We start from the raw sequence: 6,000 nt of genomic DNA on the forward strand, positions 1-6,000 counted from the left end.
AGCTTAAAATTTGGAACACATGATCTGATGAGTGAATTTGTTAGGTTGGTTACTTGTTTAGGACAGTTGAAAAATCACATGTTTGATCTAATCACACAAGCACATTAGCACATAATCTGTGAGGTATGACATGAGATCTGATATGTATGTTTCTGCATCATAGATGAATTGGATGAGTTATTAGATGACACTATGGCATATATGAAAAAAATAATAATAATAATAATTAAAAAAAAAGAAAGTGAAATAAATGATCATTGATGGTTTTTTACTGAGTAACTGGACCTCTTGTCTCAAAGCATTGAGTGTTCATGTCAAAAGGTGAAAAATTTGGATTTGATCATTGTCATGGTTAGTTGGTTTTGTAGCCTTTTTGACTCGAGTTAGTAGGTCCTTAAGGGTGTCTCTACACCTAATGCCCTAAAACCACCTGGTTTGGGAGCCATTGACTTAACACTTGCTACAAGGGTCAATTAGAAAGCTTAAGAGAACCAACATTGCACAACCTGACCAATAAAGTGAAAAAAAAAAAAAAAAAATGCCTTGTGTCATTCTAATAGGAATTTCAGTGAATTTTGAGATTTGGAGACATTTACATATTGGAAAGATTTGGAAGCCTCATAATTTTGTGCTACTTCACTTTACACTATTTTCAAACTTGTGATATTTTAGCCTGTCCTTTGTAAGTAATTGCACTTTGAGATTCCAATTCATTGTGAAGATGGAGTTCATCTTTTTAAGCTTGCTAATGAATAAAAATCATGATCTTGAAGTAATGCTTTAATTTTTGGATGACATGAACTGTGCATGATGTTTGTGTGGGTAACATTTCTGGAAAACCCTCACGAGACTTCACTCGTCCACTAGGGAATTCCTAGTAGTTTAAAAGGCTTGTTGCATATGCTAAATACAATCGTACATCCCACGAAAGATGGATTTACCTTTTTGTTTTCAGTTTCCTTTTAGTTTTTAGTTTTGTATTGCTAAGGGACTAGCAATATGTAAGTTTGGGGGTCTGATAAGCGCTAAAGTATTCATATTTTCAGCCCTTATCTTACATGTTTTAATCCTTTGGTTGTAGTTAATTAGGCCATTTTAATTCCCTTTTGTGTTTTTGATGTTTTCACAAGCTTTTGGAAGAAAGTGAAGTAAAACTGGGTGATTTAGGCTCAAAAAGAGAAGATGGAAAAATTGGAGCTCCCTGGTACTGCGATCAATCGCAGGGTACCTGCGATCGAGCGCAATACCAGAGAAGATGCTGCACGAGCCACGCCAGGAGCGATCGAGTGCAGGGCAAAAGAAGGATCGATCGCAGACCTGCGATCGAGCGCACCCGTGCGCAGGAGGCATTCCAAGTGGCGGCTATAATGTCCCTATTTCCATATTAGGGTTTTTCAAACTCCAAATTGTAATAGGACTGAAACCCTACGAAATCCCTAGGGTTTACTACTTTTTCAAGGACTTCTAAAGCCTATAAATAGACTCTTTAGCCTTTAGAATAGGAGGGCATGGAGAAGGGAGAAGAATAGGAGCTCTCAAGTCAAGTCTCAGGTTTATTCTTTCCTTTCTTTTCTTTTCTTTTATGAAGATGTTTAACATCAACTCTATGTGGTGATAATTTACTCAGTAGGGTTAGATTGAAGCCCTAGTTATGTTAAATTAATATTTCAATATTGGCGCCTTGTGATGATCATGTTGTCCTATTTAACTTGATTAATACCTGCTTGCATAAATTCCTCATATGTGTATGCCTGATCAACATGTGTATGTGGTATGGACTTGTTAGTTAGATCAATTTGGATGACCGGGTCTTGGGTTTAACTTAAGTAACAAAAGAATCCACATTGCGATTTTTGGGTTAATCAACATAGGGAACTAGGAGTATACACCCATGCCCTAGGCCCTGTGTGTTTGTCGATTTTCATAGAACATATGCTTTTCTAAAGAACAGCTTAGTATATACCATGCTAAATTCTTTAGGAAAGAAAAGAGTTAGAGTATACACCCATGTCTAACTCGTTGCTTAGGGAAATCAATAGCTTAAGGAGTATACACTCATGCCCTTAGGTTGGCAAACATTAAATATGCATAACTTGATCAAAGCATTGGCATATTGAAATACTAGTTTAATATAATTAGTGATGGATATTAAAGCCCTACCCTTTGTTATCATCACATCAACAATCAATTTTTTTTTTGCTTTTGCTTAAGGAATCTATTTTTAAACATAAATTCAGCAATCCTCGTGGGAATGATCCTGTACTTACACCTTAGAGAAACCCATGCTCATGCAGACATCCGTGGCTTTCCATGCAGCTATGGCTTCTGCAACGGCTGGGTCAGTAACAAGAGGTGTCGACGCACATAAAACGACATTACCAGTATGGTCGCGTGCTATAATTCCAATTCCCATTTTTTACTTCCCAGTATCAATGGCAGCGTCCCAGTTAAGCTTTACTACACCTAGGGGAGGCTTTTCCCACTTCTTGGCTGGTTGATCTGCACGCTGGTGGTGTTTGGTAAATGGGTTGGCCTAGACACTGTAGTTGATGTAGATTGATGTGAAAAAAAAAGTAAGAATATTTTGTATAAAAAAGTGAAAAAGTGAAAAAGTTTTGTTTTGTAGTGATTTTTTTATTTGAATAATAATAAAAAGTGAATGATGTGATATAAAAAGTGAAAAAATTAAAATGTTTTGACGTTAATTTTTTTGGGAAATGGTGATGAACAGTATTTAGGCCAACTCCAACCCCTTACCAAACAGGGCCGCTTTGGGCTCTCCATTCTTCTTCCTCTCTCTGCTTTTTGGAAATTTTCAAGCTGAGATGATGCAGTTTTGATAACCTGGGCTGGCGAGGTGAAGGTTCCTCCAAACACAGCACTGTTTCTTTGCAACCATAAGCATCTAGCCATAGAAGCCACCAACTGTAGTTCCTCCTCTTCCAGTCGCCCAACCAAAGAAGAAAAAATGCTAATAAACGGCATCCCAATAGTAGGATATTTTTTGGATTTTCCTGTTGCAAGCAGCCCACGTGTCTCGCGTGGATTCACAGTTCCATAGAATGTGCTCCACTGATTCCTCTTCCAACCTGCAAATAGGACATAGAGAATCCTCCATGACACCTTTCCTCCTAAGATTGAGTTTTGTTGGAAGGATGTTGCTATAGGCCTTCCAAAGAAAGACTCTTACAATAGCAGGCACCTTCATTTTCCAGACCTCCTTCCAAAGACTTTTGCTTTCAACTGGGTTTGAGCTGCTGCCGCTACCTTCCTCCATGCTAGCTCTAGCCATATGATAAGCACTTTGAACTGTGAATATCCCACTCTTAGTCCCCAGCCATACTAGTGTGTCCTGCTGCCCTGCCGAACAAACTAGAATATTACCGATGAGGGCAGCTTCTTTTGCACTAAAGAGTTCTTTGATCAGTGAAGACTTCCACCAGTTTGTGTCTTTGTCTATTAAGGCGCTGACTTTTGAGTTTTCATCTAAGAGTCAGTTAGGGGTGTGGATGGCATAAGTTGAAGGGGATGGTATCCAGCGGTCCCCCCAAATGTTGATAGTCCTCCCATCTCCCACTCTCCATATCAAACCTTTGTTGAGCAATTTCTTAGCATTCCAAATGCTACGCCACGCATAGGAGGGGGTGTGACCCAACGTGGAGTTGAGAAAAGAGTCATGTGGATAATATTTTTGCTGAAAACCCTTGCCACCAAAGAGTCAGGAAATTTTAATAATCTCCATCCCTGCTTAACAAGTAGAGCCTGATTAAAGCTTTCCAAATCACAATAGCCCATTCCTCCATTCTCTTTGGCCCTACCCAATCTTTCCCAACTCATCCACGCAATTCTTGCTTCTTTATCTTTCTTCCCCCACTAGAAATTTGACATCATAGAATTAATTTCTTCGCACACCCCTTTAGGCAGTTGAAATACACTCATCGTATAGGTGGGTATGGATTGGATGATTGCCTTCAAAAACACCTCTTTTCCTGCTTGAGATAAGAAGTTTTCTTTCCAGCCATTCAGTCGACCCCAAATTTTGCCTTGTAACCCCGAAAAAGCTGCAACCTTCGATTTTTCAATCAAAATAGGCAAGCCAAGATATTTCTCAAAGTGGGTAGTCGAGGACACCCCAGCCACCGAGAGAACGTGCTGTTTTGTTTCTGCCTTTGTATTTCTGCTAAAGAATATGGAAGTCTTCTCTTTATTGATCTTTTGACCCCAAGCATGTTCATAAATTGCTAGGATACCTTGGATATTGAGCCATTCAGGAATATTAGCTTTGCAAAAGAGGAGGCTATTGTCCGCAAAGAAAAGGTGATTCAACCTCATTCCCCCTCGAACAATGGGGAGCCCCTAGATCCTCCCATCAGTTTTAGCCTTATGTAGAAGGGAACTGAGTCCCTCCGCGCACAGGATGAAAAAATAAGGAGAAAGCGGCTCCCTTGGCGAATACCTCGAGAGGGAGTAATATTACCATAAGGCTGCCAGTTAATAAGAATGGAATAAGTCACTGTACGGACACATGTCATGAGCAAGTGAATCCACCTGGCATCAAACCCCAACTTCTGCACAACGGCCTCCAAAAAATCCCATTCAACTCTATCAAAAGCCTTGCTCATATCCAGCTTCATGGCCATGTACCCCTCTCTACCTTTCATTTTTTTGTCCATGGTGTGCATAGCCTCAAAGGCCACCAGAATGTTATTAGTGATGAGCCGCCCAGGGACAAAGGCACTTTGATTAAGGGAGATTATGTGGGCCAGCACCTTCTTAAGCCTGTTTGCTAAAACCTTGGCACTTAATTTATAGAGCACATTACGGAGGCTAATAGGGCGAAAGTCAGTCAGGGAGGAGGGAGTTTTAACTTTTGGGATTAAAGCAATATAGGTAGCATTGATACTAGGATAAAAAATGCCATGATTTAAAAAATCAAGAACATATTGACATACCTCATTTTTGACCGTGTCACAAGACCGCTGATAGAAACAAGCGGAGAAACCATCCGGACCAGGGAACTTAAAAGGATGCATTTGCCCAAGAGCCACTACAATTTCTTCAGACACAAATGACTTCAACAAATCAACATTCATAGCCTCTGTGACCTGCCTCCCCATATCTGCCATGCAAATTTCCACTCCAGAGGTGGACCCAGCCGTAAAAAGGTTTTGATAAAAACCTATAAAAGCATTGCTAATTCCTTTAATATGCTTCAACTCCCTGCCCGCCTCATCCATAATCTGGCGAATTTGATTAATCCGCCGTCTGTGATCTGCCCAGGGGTGGAAGAAAGGCGTATTGCGGTCTCCATTTTGGTACCAATTCTGCTTAGCTCTTTGCTTCCATTTTATGTCTTCTCGCTCTAAAATAAAGTCAATCTCCCCATGCAACCTCAGAATATCCTCCCAATTTTCAGCCCCTTTGTGCCTCTGAAGCTCCTCAAGGAGCTTGGTTTTCTTTTTAAGCTCCTTTTCAGCACCCCGGAATTTGCTGGAACTCCAATTGGTGAGCTAGGTTTGGCACTTTGCTAGCTTCTGTAACACCGAGACTGCCCTTGGGTCATTATTGTCTTCATCTAACCAAGCCTCTTCCACGATCTTATTGTAATCTTCATCATGCATCCAGCTGGCCTCAACTTTAAAGCTTTTTTTAAAACGAACACGTGCAAGTGCTAAGCCAATAGAATTTAGCACAAGCGGCTTGTGATCCGAGGAAACAGCTAGAAGAACTCGGACTTCGGCCGCCTGATGCATGTTGCACCAAGCTGCATTTGCAACAGCACAATCCAACCTTGCCTTGATGAAGCTTCCATCGTGATGGCAGTTCGTCCACGTGAACCTTGAGCCCTTAAAATATATATCACTCAAGCCACACTCCATAAGAGCAGTACGGAATTGTAGCATCTGCCCCTCTTTTCTCAAAGCTCCTCCATATTTTTCGGATTGATCAACCACCTTGTTAAAATCACCGATGCAAAGCCAAGTTTCCGGGTCAAAGCAG

This window comes from Corylus avellana, chromosome ca3 (assembly GCF_901000735.1).
Source record: "Corylus avellana chromosome ca3, CavTom2PMs-1.0".
Taxonomy (NCBI): Eukaryota; Viridiplantae; Streptophyta; class Magnoliopsida; order Fagales; family Betulaceae; genus Corylus; species Corylus avellana.